At 52.3% G+C, this 15,613-nt stretch overlaps 1 protein-coding gene across 3 annotated transcripts in view; it reads left to right on the forward strand.

Annotated features, from left to right (window-relative positions):
• The window catches only part of UPF1 (UPF1 RNA helicase and ATPase), a 1,138,135-nt gene that overhangs the window by 526,333 nt on the left and 596,189 nt on the right, over positions 1–15,613 (forward strand). The gene's annotated exons all lie outside the window — the stretch shown is intronic.

Raw genomic sequence — 15,613 nt, forward strand, 5'->3', positions numbered from 1 at the left:
TTTTCATATTCCTTTTCGATGTACCTAGACAACATGCTGATCAGTCAAGAGTGTTGATTATTTTTCCAGTGCGCTTGCGGGCACTACCTTTTTTTTAAAAAAAAAAGTTTTTTATATGCCACACAATTCTGTTTCGACTAGCTAAAGGCTTTTCCATCAGTTTTAAGTCCTGTCCTTTGACCGTCTTGCTTTTTGGTAATTATTCTGTCTTCTCGGGTCAGAATGCCCATATACGGGCATACACATTTGCAGGGTCAAGCCTAGACTCCCAAAGGTTGTGACTCTTCTCAAATTGTTTCCCAAGATCATCACTGCCTGCTGCTCTCCTACATAGAGGGGGCCAGCCTGAAACTTGCTATTTACCGCTTCCGTTTACTGAGGCTGCTGACTACACCACCAAATTTCTTTGCTTCTGCAACTTACTCTGCCGTGTCCTGGAGGCCTCTTGTCGTCTTGGACTTCATTTCACCCAGTCCGGTTCAAGTCACATTCACTGCTTGCTTCTACATGCCACACACACACTCCCCCACTGTATGACTCTTGCATTCACTAACCAATACCTTGCCTTAGCAAACAGTCACCCCAACCGCCTCCTTCCTCCTGTTGGTCTTTTTCCTCCACTGACCTCACTTGAATAACCTTCATCTTCTCCTTAATGTTTCCTGCATAAATCTTCCTCCCTTTTGTTCTGATTGTACTGCAACCTCTAGCCACACCCAGAAAGTGTATGTTCTGGGGAAAAGTATTTAAAATGGAGCTAAGCCCTGTCAACTCTTCTTGTACGCTTCTACTGCAATATTGACCCTGCGATGCTGCAAAGTCAATGTTCTAGTTTATAGTAGGTGTAAGTGCCTGGGCTGACAAAAGCCCAATCCTTTTCATGTGTCTCTGGTGGTCTAGGATCAACTGTTTGTGATATGGGTTCTCGCTGTGATAGTCATTTGGCTCTGGAGAGCTTTTTGATGCTGTGGGCGTGTACAGTGTCATTTCAGCATTGCTCTACTGCGGTCTACGGTACAGCTCTTCTCTGGGGCGATCTGCCTGCTCGGTGAAGCCCCTTGGTGTTGCTGCAGTGTAGGCTGTTGTGGCAAGTTTTCTCTACTGCAGTGTCTTTGTGGCACCTGCCGCGTTAGCTGTTTGTGGTTGGGGTAGTGGTCAACTGGAGGCTGATGTCAGTTTGGTTCTCCTCGTAACGGCTTGTTGGTAACATCTGAAGAATGGGAAATCGACTGCCAAAGATTTTGTAAGGGAGGCGCAGTGTGTGTGAAGGCTCCCTAACATATAGGTTCTAATAGGGTAGAAGGCGTGGCCTCTCCCTGTTGTCACTCCCAACCCCCTCCCTCCACCCCAGATCAGATCTGGCTCTGCATGGCGCTTTGGGGTATATCCTCCCTCTCTTGACCAGGTCAGGAAACGGGCCTGGTCACCAGCCTACCTTAGCATTATTAGAAGGCTGGTACCTAACCTATGCAGTACTTTCCCATTAGGTAAATGGTAATGAATATTAAATTAGTTAAAGATGCATGGATGTGCCTGAAAGGGGCTGGATGAAATGTTGCTAAACCCAGAATCTAAGTGAGATGTACTTTAAAAGCACACTGTAGAAAAAGGTACAATTAAAATTGGGTATCCTCCCAATTCCAACACCCTAGGGGCTACCCAAGAGGGAATGCTAGGCTTTAACTCCACTGATCATAGCCCGGTAAGAAAGGTGCTAGGGATTGGAATTTGCACTGGTGCAGTCCTTATGGGGGAAGAAGGGCACCAAAAATGGTCCCTACTCTCACCACTTATATTTTGCAAGTGACCACGTCCAAGTGTGAGGGGACTAGTAGCGTCAGGGATGGCACTCTATTAAGAGTGGCACAGGACACCCAGAAAGGGTATGGGTGGTTGTGCCAGAATAAAGTGGACAGCTAAGTACACACACAGCAGAAAGGAAAGAGAACGAAGAGTAGGCAAGAGTAGCAAGGAAAAAGGTACAGAATGAATTCCCTCTTGGGGTGTATGCAGATATAGGAAAAGAGTATTCCACGAACCTTAGGAAATACTCTAGCCTTCTGCACAGTTTGCTATAACAGAGGCCCACGCTGTTTGCTCATGGCTTGGGACAGCAGCTATGGGTGTCTGTAATGTAGAAACGAGACAAGGGAAGGGGCAGAGGTTGACTGATGGGAACCAACAGACAAGCTCTATACAAAAGGGTCCACAAACAGTACAAGAGAAGATACTTACAGACAAATCCAGGAAAAGGAGGTTGATAGCAAACTAGCAGAAGGAAATGAAAGGAAAGTCGTTTAACAGGATTGGATAGCAGAGGACAGTAAGGAACAAGGTTGAGAGCTCAGAGGAGCAGGAAAGCAATGAGCAAGCCCACAGGAGCAGGGCTGTAAGGTAGAGAGCCCAGAGGGAAAGGGCTTAGGGCAGCAGAGTAAAGCAAGCTGCATGGCAAGGAACCCAGAAGGGCCGGGCAGCAAGGAGTGAGCCTTGAGGGGCAGGGCCGCTGACCGTAGAAGGTTGCAGAGGACTCTAGAGGGCTGCTAGGCAGAGAACCCAGCGGAAAAAGGTAGGTAGTAGGCAGCGGAGCGTGATAAGCTGCAAAGTAGGAAGCCCAGAGGACAAGGGCTGTAGGCAGCCGGAGTAAGGCAGGCTGCAGAGCAGGGAGCCCAGAGGACAAGGGCTGTAGGCAGCCGGAGTGAGGCAGGCTACAGAGCAGGGAGCCCAGAGGACAAGGGCTGAGGCTGGAAAGCAGCAGAGCGTGATCAGCTGCAATGTAGGGAGCCCGGCAGGGCAAGGGCGGAGGCTGGAAGGCAGCAGAGCGTGATCGGCTGCAAGGCAGGAGCCTGGAAGAGCAGGGCTGAGGCAGGGAGCCCAAAAGGCTAGGGCTGTAGGCAGCAGGGTGTAGCAGGCTGCAAGGCAGGACGCCCAGAGGAGCAGGGCTGAGGCAGGGAGCCCAAAAGGCTAGGGCTGTAGGCAGCAGGGTGTAGCAGGCTGCAAGGCAGGACGCCCAGAGGAGCAGGGCTGAGGCAGGGAGCCCAAAAGGCTAGGGCTGTAGGCAGCAGGGTGTAGCAGACTGCAAGGCAGGAGCCCACCAGGGCACTGGAACAAGGAGCAGGTGAAATCAGGAAACCGCATACAAAGTTTGTAGCTCGAAGCAATAAGGTGCCGGAAGGACTCTCAATGTAAGAGACTGAGCTCTCGCAGGCAGCAGCCTTTATACTGCCCAGCCCAGCACAGAGGCAGGCTAATTGGTTGCACCTGGCTGAGCACACCTGCAGACAATCGGCCACCTCCCTCTGTTCCTGAGCTGGTGGAAGCAGAGCAAATCCCTAGGGCTTCTGGGGATTGTAGTTCTGATGAAGAAAAATAGGAATAGCCAGGAATAGATGGTTATAGCCAAGTGCATTATGGTAAGTGTAGTTTTCTGGGAAAAATAAAAAAGCACCAAAGTCTTGCAAATGGGAAATAAAGTCCAAATAGTGAATAGCGGTTGATCCAAGAGTTTTCTGTAGATAAATGAATAACAATTTGTCCATATTGATCGCCAATGTATGCGCCATGGTGCAGGCATGACTAGTAGTAGTAATAGTAGTAGTAGTAATGGGGGAAGAGAGTAGTAGAGGAAGGAGGAAAGTAGAAGAGCATCAGCGGTTGGGGTGGCGGGGTGTAGAGGAGGCGGTGGGGTGTGGATGGGCGGTGGGAGTTATAGGTGGTTGGTGTTGGAAGACTGTTAGGCAAGATTGTATGCAGTACCCTTTGGGTGCGCTACAACAACCCTGATCTCCTGGCAATAGGAACCCAAACTTTGGTATAAGTCTGTACTAACAGGTTGGTAGCGTGTTGAGCAGCCAGGCTTATCTCAAGAGGGGTCAATGTGAGCTGTAGTGGAGTTACACATGGATTTACAGTTAAAAGTATTCAAATAAACTCTTACACTCAAGGTTTCTTGAATAAACAATTATTAATTTATCTGTCTGTTAGAATAAGCCTTCTTCAGAAGGGAGCAATATAAAAGTAACACACACATACACTTCAATACTTTACACTTCAATACTGTACACTCTTAGTTTCAAAATCAGTAAAGACCCTTTTGGGGTGGCCCACAGACACAACCTAAACCCTCAGGTGACTTCAATAGCTAGGGTACTGCGGACATTAATATCTTACTGTTGGCATTTGGAATACTGTTCTATTTTGGTAAAAGGAAAAGGTTATTAGAACAAGAGACCACTAATATTCTTAAGCAGGCAAATACTTTTGGATCCCGGAAGAAGTCATTCAGTACAATAGACTAAGCCAAAGTCAATGGGCAAAAGTCGTATATAGGATGAAGCACTTCTGGTAGGTAAGTAGAGTCTTTGCACAGAGTTATAGAAATCTTTTGAAGAAAAGAAGAATCAAATGTAGGGCCACATGCTGATTAGACTTGAGTGGTAGAAGATGCAAGCAACTAGACAGTAAGAGGTAAGTTCTGACTTTACAGTACCTTTGTATTGAAGAGAAAGTGTGGCAGATGACTTCTGTTCCTGTGCAGCTCTGCAGATCTCACTGTTCCTGGACCTCAGTCGTGGGGACAAGAGGGAGGACTTCTGGGGACTCCTGCGCTGCAATGGGGACGGTCACCACTTGCAACTTACTCTAACTGACTTAAATTGTTTAATCAAGAAACCTTGTGTGTAAGTTTATTTGAATACTTTTTTTTAAAACTTCTTTTTATTATTCTGCGTGGCAGCAACAAACAAGCGAACAGCATGAGGCGTTACAGCATGAATACCATATAAACATTGTAGGTGCACAGAGGTTATTACACAGAACATCACAATCCGTGGGTACAATCACAGTATGGACTGGGCAACAGAAGCCCGCAACAGGGGGGAGGACCTAAGCCGGTGGGGGGAAGAGGGTGGGGGGGAGGCGTCCGGTGTCGCACTCAGATCGGACATGTAAGAGCGGAACTTGAGCCATACATTTCTAGGTCTGGAGTGGGCAGTTTGTATATGGGACCAGGCTTCCTCAGAGTCCGAGGCCCAAGTGACCGCCCTCAGCCATTGAGCGTGTGTGGGGGGCGAGGGGCGAAGCCAACAGAGCAGGATGGAGCGCACCGCAAGCAGGAGACAAAGGCCGGCTAATTTTTTGGAATCACGGGAAAGACCTGGGAGATCGTGGAAGAGACATACCAACGGAGAAGGAACAATGGGATGGTCGAGAACCGCAGACATTGTCGAGCAAACTGCCTCCCAAAACTGTGAGAGGCGAAGGCAGGACAGAGTCATGTGAATGTAGTCCGCGTTGTCATGATGGCACCTAGGGCAGCTGGAAGGGTGATCCCTGGACATGCGATGTAGCCTGATCGGGGTGTAGTGAAATCTGTGTAGTACTTTGAATTGAATGAGTTTGAAGCGGGAGTTAAAGGATACTCGATGTGTGCGCTCGCACAAATGTGCCCAGCGTTCGTCCGAAATCTCAACACCCAAGTCCGCCCCCCACAACCCCCTCAGTCTAGCGAAATCTGGGATAGATCTGGACTGCAACATCGTGTATAACCTAGAGATTTTACCCCTTGTGGGCCCGGGGGAGGTGAGCTCTTCAATAGCTGGGTCGTCCGGGGGCAACGCAGGGAACATTTGGTAATTGCGTTTGAGGGTCCTGCGGAGGGATGCGTATTGAAGCCATGCGCCCTGGTCACTCCTCAGGGGCAATGGGAGATCGGGCCATTCAACAAATATACCCTGGTCAAACACGTCACGCAGCAGCTCATAGCCTGCGTCCGCCCAGCGGCGCACCGTGCCCGGTGGGACCTGCGGGACCCCCGGGAGGAAGTTCCAGAGGGGGAGGTTGCCGTGAAAGGCGTATGTAGTTTTGACTAGTTTCCACATCTTTGCCAGAGCAAGGGAAGTGCAAGCGACCGGGCTCTGAATCCAATGCCGAGGGGGCGGGGTGTATCACCAAGGAGCGGATATCCCGGTCACAGACCGCAAGCTTCTCAAGTCGAACATGCGGGGGAGGGTCAATTGTATTAAACCAGTGAGATGTGTATTGGATTTGGGATACCAGCCAGTACTTGAGAAAATTAGGGGCACCGAAGCCCCCGTTAGAAATGGGAGTAGATAGGGTGTCAATTTTAAGGCAGACCGCTCCCGAGTGCCAGAGAAAGGAATTCACAGTGCGGGTCAAGTCCTGGAAAAAGCCCTCCCCCGGCCACAAGGGTATGTTAGTGAACCTGTAAAGCAACTGGGGTAACACCACCATCTTCAATAGCCCTATCCTGCCTGCCAGGGAGATCGGGAGCCTGTCCCAGGCCCGGACCTTAGCCGTCAGGTGTGTGAGCTACTTCTGATAGTTTTCCTGGAAGGTCAACGCCTGTTGGCGAGTCACCACTATACCCAAGTAGGTGAATGTAGACTGAGCCCATGTGAAGCCCAAGGTATCAGGAGGGAGGAGAGTGCCTTCTGTGAGTGGGAAGAGAGTGGATTTTGAACAATTCACTTTGAGACCAGAGATTCGACCGAACCAAATGATGTCCTCCAATATTGGGGGTAAGTTGATGGAAGGAGAGCGAACAAACAACAATGCATCATCCGCATATAAGGACACTATGTCCGCCTGGCCCGCAGTGCGGAGTCCTCTGTGAGCGTGAAGTTGGCGGAGCATGTCAGCGAAGGGCTCTATTGCTATAGCGAAGATCAAGGGCGAGAAGGGGCACCCCTGTCTCGTCCCCCTGGCAATCTCAAAGAGAGGGGAGCAGTAGTCGTCAGTGCAAACCCTGGCCACCGGGGAAGAGTAAAGCAATCTGACCCAGGAGAGAAAGGAGGGGCCGCAGCTGTCGAGAACCCGCCCTAGGTACTTGCATGAGACCGAGTCAAACGCCTTTTGCATATCAAGGGTGACAGCTACTGCCTGCGTGTCAGGACTGATTCTGTTAATTATGTTAAATAGGCGCCTCAGGCTCAGGGAGGTGGAGCGACCGGGGATGAAACCCGCCTGATCTGGGTAGATAATAGATGGCAGGAGGGGAGCCAACCGGAGCGCCAGGGCCTTGGCATACACCTTGACGTCACAATTTGAGTGAAAGCGGACAGTATGAACCACATTGCAGGGGGGATTTGCCTGATTTAAGTAGTACTGTGATTGTGGCCTCCCGGAGTGAAGGGGGGAACACGCCGGACTCCACAGACTCCTCCCAGAGAGCTAGCAAGTGAGGAAGCAGCTGTGACTTAAACTGTTTGTAAAATTCGACCGGAATACCGTCCGAACCGGGGGCACGCCCCGAGGATAAGGAGTCAATAGCGTCCAACAGCTCCTCCAGTGTGAGGGGGGAGTCAAGGGAGGCCGCGGCTTCCGGGGACAGGGCTGAGAGAGGGAGGGCACCGAGAAAGGAGTCGATCTCCGCCACCGGCACCTCATCTGAGTTGGAGTATAGAGTTTCGTAAAATGTAAAGAATTCCCTGTTGATGTCTTGCGGGGAGACAGCCATGGAGCCGTCAGGTCTCTCGAGCCCGATTATGTGTGGGGACCCCGTCTCATGACGGATCAGACGTGCTAGAAATCGACCAGGGCGCTCTCCCTCCCCATATCTCCTCGCCATGCCAGGACTATCCAAAAACCTTTGTTTGCGATTGATCCGCGAGGGATCGAAACGTGTCTAATTCCAACCCTATGTCAGCCAGATTGCTCGAGGTGGAGTGAAGTGAGCATGCGGCTTCCAGGGTAGATAGTCTGGATTCACTAGCAGCAAGATCCCTCCGGATTGACTTCAGGACCCCATTCTCTTTGGACAACGCGATCCCTCTGATATAAACCTTAAATGACTCCCATAGAGTGGCTTGGGTCGCTACCGAGCCCGTATTAGTCTCGAAGAACTCCTCAATCGATCGCTCGAGCTCGGAGCAGAACTCCGGGTCCAATAAGGACAGGGGTTTCAGCCTCCAGCTACGTGTCCGGCCAGGATCGGGACCCCAGCCAATGGTTACAGTGACTGGAGAGTGGTCAGACAGGGTTCTAGGGAGGATCATTAGTTGTATAACGCTCTTAACCAGTTCGTTGGAGATCACCCATCTGTCAATGCGGGAATAGGAGTCGTGGACTGAAGGGTAAAAAGAGAACACACGGGAGTCCGGGTAAAAGAATCTCCACGCGTCCACTATGGCGAGGCGGGGCAGAGTTGATAGTGCAGTATAGGCTGCCTTAGAGAGTAGACGGGGCCTGGATCCAGATCTGTCCAGGGCCACGTCGAAAATCGTGTTGAAGTCGCCTCCCCAAAGGATGGGAACAAGGGGGAAGCCTTCAAGAAGGGACGTGACATGTACATAGAAGTCCAGGTCGTCCAGGTTAGGGCCGTAAATGTTCATCAGGACCACCTCCCTGTGTTGAAGCGTAGCATGGAGCAGAACGTATCTGCCTTGAGGGTCTATTTGTGAGGAAATAAGAGAGAACTTGAGACTTTTGTGAATAAGGGTCAGGACCCCCCGGCTTTGGGTGGAGAAATCGGTGAAGTATCTATGGGGGCCCCAGGTTTTGGCAAAACGCATACTGTTCCGCGCGGGCATGGCATGTGTCTCTTGCAGAAACAAAATCTTGGACCCATGACGCTCGGACTGCAGCTGGAGCTGTCTCATTTTTTTGTAATTTCCCAACCCACGTACATTCCAGCTCATGAAGGTCAGGTCACTCTTGGTCACAGATACAGTGGTAATCGAGAGAGAGCGAATGTCAGTACCCAGCGGGTCAATTTCAAAGTCCTGCAGCACCAGGCCCTGAGCACCACCTCACGGCTCGCCTTCGCTGCCAATGCCAACTTTTTAACATCAAAAACCCAAACATGTCCCACCCCCCCTCCCCCCCCAAACAGAGGGATGACAATCCCAACCCCCCTCAACCAAAACCAAACCAAGGGCATCAACGCCTGGGGGCCTGAGGGCCGGACAAGCCGCCGCAGTCCGGGCCGCGGCAGATCTAATAAGATAAGGGGTGCCCACAGTGGACCTTAACAAATGACTTGGACAGGGTTCTGGCACGTGGTGATAAGGCACACATTTGTAAGAATGAACACAAGCATATTCTGAAGTAGAGGATCAGGTAACCCCGATACGGGAAGGTGGCCTCGTCCGGCCCCTCCACGTCGGGACAGAAGGATAACTGCAAAAACGTGAGGAGAGGGGAGGGGTCAACCAGGGAAATGTTCATCGATGAACCTGGAGGCCTCCTCCGGGATCGTGAAAAAAAACACCTGGTTGGCGTGTTCTATGCGGAGTTTAGCAGGGTAGAGCATGGCGTATTTGACTGAGTGGTCCCGCAGCCTGCTCTTCACAGCCTGAAAAGTCTTGCGTTCGCGTTGGACAGCCGTGGAGAAGTCCGGATAAAGATGAATCCTTGCACCATCCAGTAGTAGCTCCCCTTTGAGCCTAGCTGCCCTGAGGAGGGCATCCCGGTCACGGAAATTCAGCACTCGGGCTATGATGGGCCGGGGTGGAGCCCCAGGTCTGGGTTTAGCCGTCAGGGCTCTGTGTGCCCGCTCAATAGCGAAGTGTGGGGAGAGCTTGGGAGAATCCAGGACCGAGACCAATGTGCGCTCAACAAAGTCCTCCATCGGTTCGTGCACTTCGTTCTCGGGAACCCCGATAATGCGGAGGTTGTTACGCCTCGATCGAGATTCCAAGTCTTCGTTCTTCTTCTCTACCTCAAGGACTCGGTTGGAGAGAGCGGTGACCTCGGAGCGCAGGGCTCCCAATGCATCCTCGGCGGACCCGACCCGTGTCTCGACTTCTGACACCCGGCTGTCAGTCCGCTCGATGTGGGCCTTAATGGAAGATATAGTACCGTTCATGTCATCCAGTTTTGAGTGGAGTGCGGTGAAGCCCTCGCGAATGAAGTCCATCATATTTTGGGATTCCGGTACTACATCAGGTGGAGGTGCGGCTGGGGTCTGCTCATTGGTCTCCCCTGACGATCTTGACGCAGCCTTAGCAAACATGTTAATGGAGCTCTGTTTCCTCAACCCTCCCTTGGTCATCCTGGCGATGTTGGAGGTCAAGGAGAAGGGGGGACCCAGGCCCTATACCCCCCGAGGCAGGGCGCAAGGTATGGTACGAAACAAGGGGTGATGCAGGTGAAGCCGTGGCTGTGAGTTCGTGCAGATGTGAAGTTGTGGCCCCCAGCGCAGGCCACAAGGACTCAGCCCAGAGAGGGGCGGGGAGAAGCGTGAGGAGACCACGGGGGGTAGCAGATCCCAGGGCTGGGGGCGATGGCGCCCAGCGAGCAATGTGTGAGCCTGGACCCAGATATGGGCAGCCGAGAGCAATGAATGATGGGGGGGCGCCTCCCGGCACAATGCCCACGTGGTGGATAGGCCGCAGCCTCGTGTACAGTGGTAGAAGACAGGTCAGGCAGCCGGTGGACTGAAGATCCCGGGCGGTGCAGTGACGGCAAGATCACCGGGGCCCCCCCCGAAGGCCACCATGGAAGGAGACACCCTCAGTAGCCAGTGGAGCGGGGGATGAGAGAGATTGCGGGGGGGGGGGTGGACACCAGGACAGATGGAGGCCGGGGGCAGCACCAACCGCCGATGGGCCCAGAGGCCGGGGGTGCCGGCGGACAGTCCTCAACACCGCGTATGGAGGGGGTGAGGCAATGCCGCCGCCCAGGGCAAGTCCGCGGGGGCCTCCCCGACCCACGTACCTGGTGGCCTCAGGGATCCGTTGCGCCGTGTGCGTCTCCCGGCCGCCGAAGTCCCGTTGTCGGCCGGGGGGGGGGGGGGTATCCCCGGCGAAGTCCAGTAGAGCGGGCGTCCCCACAAGTGTGCCACTCGAGCCAGCAGTGCGCGGGCTAAAGACGTGTCTCAGCCGCCCCCAGTTGCGCCACAAGTTAGGGGGGAGGCGGATCGCCACCCGGCAACCTGCACCCGGCCCCAGGCGAGCCTCTCCGCTCCGTTAGAGGACAAGTTTCTGCGCGGGAGCGCTGCAGTCGGGTGGGGGGGATGGTGCGGCGGCGTCCAGGAATCCCGCTCCGGGGATCCGATTTCAGGCGAAATTCGATCCACAGGGTCCTCAGGGTGGCAGCTTCAGAAACGCATAATCCGCGATCGGCTCTCTGGCGTTTAAAGGTGCCGATTTAGGATCTCGAGATCCGCCGGCTCCGGAGCTCGAGACTCAGGCGGCCATCTTGTTCGGCGCTCAACAGCGCCCCCCAGTTTATTTGAATACTTGTCACTGTGAATCTGTGGAACTCCCCTACAGCTCACATTGACCCCTCTTGAGATAAACCTGTGTAACGCTCCCCTGGTATCCACAGGGACGTCACTCAGCCTGTTCTGACCTCTTACGACCTCAAACCCTTCCCTGGAGGCTATTCGACTGGAGACTGGGCCTGAAACACAGGATTGGTAGAGTTTAACTCCCTATTGTCTGTGTGCTTGAACCCCTTCTTCCCCCGGGTCCAACCCTTCCCTTTGATCCACAGCTCACCTTGTGTTCTTGGATAGTGTGCTCTCCGTCCTGCCTTCAGCACAGGGGCGTGTTGATTGAATCAGGCTCGTTGCTGCCTAGTTACTTCACTGGCAAGAGTCCGACAGGTAAGTATAATGAGTCTTTTGAACAGTTCTCTAACTTCGTTCCTTTCCTTCCTTAGATGATGGCCAGGGTCCCGGGATGGCGGTGTGCTGCTGAGATGAGTAGCGCTGAAGGTGAGTGAGAGCGTGTTGCACCCCTTTCGTATTTGCATTGAACAGAGTTCTTTTTCTGTCTTTTAGGTGCCGCGACGTTTTTAGCGTGGATGCCGGTTATGAAGAACAAATGCGGTGAGTAAGCGCGGTATGCCGCGCCTCTAGATGTTCACACGCTAACCTTGAGTCTCTTACCTCTTTCAGATGGACGAGACGTTCCCGAGACAGGGTTCCCCCAGAGCGGCTGGGATTCAGGTAAGCGTTTGAAGCTTGTACAGTATTTAAAAATAAGCCGCAAGGTAAGGCTGTTCCTAACGGTGTTCTTGTTCTTGCAGGAGCTGAGTGCAGAAGAAAGATGCAGGCCTACGGGAGACCGATCAGAACACGGTGAGTGTCACGCTGCAGGTGCAGAAAACGCAAAGCATGTTTCTCAGCTTGGGTCTGGCTTAAATACTCTCTGGGTATCCCCAGGTGCCTCTGGGCTGAACCATACCCAAAAGACTAGACCGCACATGCAGTTCTGGAAACCGAAATATGTGGGGGCATCCATCTTGTCCCCATCAAAGCACTACAAGTCCAATCCTATGGGAGTGAGTGAGTCTGGTGCCACAAGCGCCAAGATTGACTCCAAGTGGGTCTTTGGAGGGATGGAGAGGCCCTTGAGGGCCATGTAGGTGATCGTGGCCTGGCTCCAGCCTGACATCTTGGAGGGCTGGGGACATGAGGGGCAGGAATCATGACAACCTGGCTGCTCAATCACGCTACCAACATGTGTAGTCCAGACTTGTATCAAAGGTTTGGTTCCTATTGCCAGGATGTTAGGTTTGTGGTAGTGCACTCAAGGGTACTGCATACAATCTTGTTTAACAACTTCTTCGGATGCACATAGCCTGTGCCTGAGGTGTTTGGGGTGCTCCCACCAGTGGGATTCCGGGTTGCCCTGTGCAGCGCTCAGTTCCCAGGCATTGATACCAATTGAGTCGTTGGCAAGATGTCTTTTGCCACTCTCCTCCACGTAAAATCAAGGACTTTGTGGGGCCACTACAGGTTACGTCTTTGCGTCCCGCAAAGATAAGTCCTATTTTTCAAGGACCTCATTTGGGCGATTCCTTTCCAGGTACTGCATTGGGTGGGACGGCTCTGTCTGGTCTGCCTAGTGGTCCTGAGGCCATAATGGCACGTACTGATCCTCTGGTCGAGGGTTCTTTGGAAGGTGTTGATCCCTCAAGCACAAGGTCGGTATGAGGTTCCAGACAACCATCTGATACGCACCGGGCTTGATCCAAAGGGACACCAGAAACCTTAGCCTCAGGGTGCCATGTTGGTGGGAAATAGCCCTCCTGTCCTTACCAGAGCAGTCCACATACTCAACCCTAAGATGGCAGAGAGCAAGGGCCACTCCTCAAAATCTAAATTGGCTATCTCTATGTAAATTGTGCCCACTGGGCGGGAAATGCTGGGCACAAGGAACTCTTCAGTTTCTTCCAAGTCTGTCCAGCAATAGGAGGAGGCAACAGGTTGGTACTGGCTTCTGGCCACACTGGTTAATAGGATGCTTGCTCCCCCCCCACTGTGACACACACTTGGATAGCTCCGACCTAGTCTTCCGAGACATCAGCACAAGAGGGTAGGTACTTTGACAAGTTTCAGACTGTTATGACGTCGGGGCAATGGCAGATCATTTCAAAGTGCTAATAAGAGAGCTGGTGCCTCAACCAGCGGCGCCTGCAGCTCCTGCCTTACCAATTACACCGCTGTCTCCCTTGGAGAAACAAGCTTCGGCTCTGCCACATCTAACCCGTCTCCAGCGCCGCCTTAGCCTGCAGCACCGTTTCAACATACTCCACTAGAGGAGACTTCAACCGCAGTTCCCCTGGAGTGAAAACAAAGGACGGGGGCCACTGCACATACAGAAATGATCCCTCTGGACACAGGCTCTGATGCAGAGTAGGATATTCCTTGCTTTGTCAAGGCATTCCATGAGAGGATGGTGTTTGGCAGACTTCCTGGGTTGCACAGTCGGAAGAGCCTCAACCAGAGGCAGGCATACAGTCAGCGATATTGGCCCTCTGTTCCTCCAGTAGATCAGGGATACCACTCTAAAAACATGTTCTCACTGCGGCACTGAAGCTGTGGGACAAGGTTCATTCCCTGCAGTAGATAAATAAAAATCTGGACACCAGACACCAGCTTCTTAAGGCCGAAAAACGGTGCCTAGCCTGGATGTGTTGGCGTCTGTTCACAAAGCCTTCGGGCTCCGATGCCGCAGCTTCGTCCACTGCCATCCTGGGCAAGAAAGACCAGCTTATTGAGGTATATGGGAAAAATATCTATTCTAACGCCTCAGTGTATATAAGACATGCCAATGATGACGCCCTGCTAGCAACTGCAAATCAAAAGCTCTGGCGAGAGTTTGCAGATTTTCCTCCTTAGTTGTCCGTCAATGGGCAACAGTCCTTTAAGTCTGGACTGACTGGGACTAGGAGTAGCTCAGGATTTGCCAGTCCTCCATCCACCACATTGACCCGGGAATCGTGGAATGGCGATGGATGCAGGTATACGAATGGTTGACTGAAGGCTATTGTTGCATCTGAACAGCTGGTTGGCCCTATCACAGAATCCCTAGGTGTGTTCAGTACTCTCCAGGAGTTTCTGCCTCAGTCTTCCCCCTCTTCCCCCGGACAACACCCTGTTTCCCCTCCTTTGATCCAGATGGGTTTGGCTCGCCTATTGCAGATGATCAGCACAACATGCAGACAAAGGAAGCCACCCTGTCTCTGGTCTAGTGTTCTATTTAAAAATATTCTCGATTCCACAAGATCCACCAAGCTGACCTGCAGGAGATTCTGGGTCTATCCTCCATCAACCTCCATCCCTCCAACAAGAGGTTCAAGATGATTACGCCAGTGCATATTCTTGGCTCCTTGCAGAACGAAAATTGGTTTTGTGCGGTGGACCCAAATGGATGCCTACACACTCCAATAGGGCAACCACACCGGAAATTCCTCAGGTTTTCAATTGGTGGGCCCCACTACCAATATTGGGACCTTCCTTTTGGACTCAATGCAGTGCCAAGAGTATTCGCCAGGATGAGCGATGTGGACAGTTTGTTACGGCTCAGGGGGATCCATGTATACCCTTACCCAGACGATTAGCTGGTCCAGGCTTCGTCAAGCCAAGAGGCTTCAGAAGCGATCCACATCCTGCTGAGTACCCTGTTCGATCTAGGGTTTTCAGTGAACATTGGCCAAGTACTCGCTCACCCCAGCCAAGAGGTTCTCATTCCAGGCGATTGTGTGTAAATCGAGGCTGGGCAAGATTTTCCCTTTTTCCCCAGTGCATCTTGGAAATTCACAGGACAGTCATGTGTATTCGTTCCTGGAGTGATCACCGCATTGTGGCGTGCAGTGAAGCGCCTGTAGCTGCACATGAGCACTCATGGTCCCAAGGAAGGGACAAACCATCACAACACGTTTCCAAACAATTCTCAGTGGGTCAGGATCTACAGTGGTGGACAGACCAGAGAAATCTCTTAAGCGTTTTTTTCAGGGAGCCACCGAAAGATGTTACCACAACAGACTCGTCCTTCAGCAGCCACTTTGCAGGTGGAGTGGGTCTCAACCCACGGTTTGTGAGCACGAAAAGACGCAACACCTAAATGCATTTGAACTAAAAGCCATTTTCTATGCGCTGCAGGCATTCCTTTCTAACATCTGCAAGAAGTCTGTCCTTGTACAAACGGACAGCTAGACAGCAAAGTACAATATAAACGAGCAAGGAAGGACCAGTTCTGCAACATTCCAACCATGAGTGGGAGATCAGTCCATTGGCTCTACGCCCCATCATCCAGGAGTGCAGTCTTCCCGAGGCTATCTGTTTGCCACACTCCACAACAAAGTGTCTCCGGTATGACTCCTGGCGCCAAACAGACGAATAGTCTCTGGGAGACTTGCTAAA

Source organism: Ambystoma mexicanum, chromosome 1p (genome assembly GCF_040938575.1).
Source record: "Ambystoma mexicanum isolate Mex_15411 chromosome 1p, UKY_AmexF1_1, whole genome shotgun sequence".
NCBI lineage: Eukaryota > Metazoa > Chordata > Amphibia > Caudata > Ambystomatidae > Ambystoma > Ambystoma mexicanum.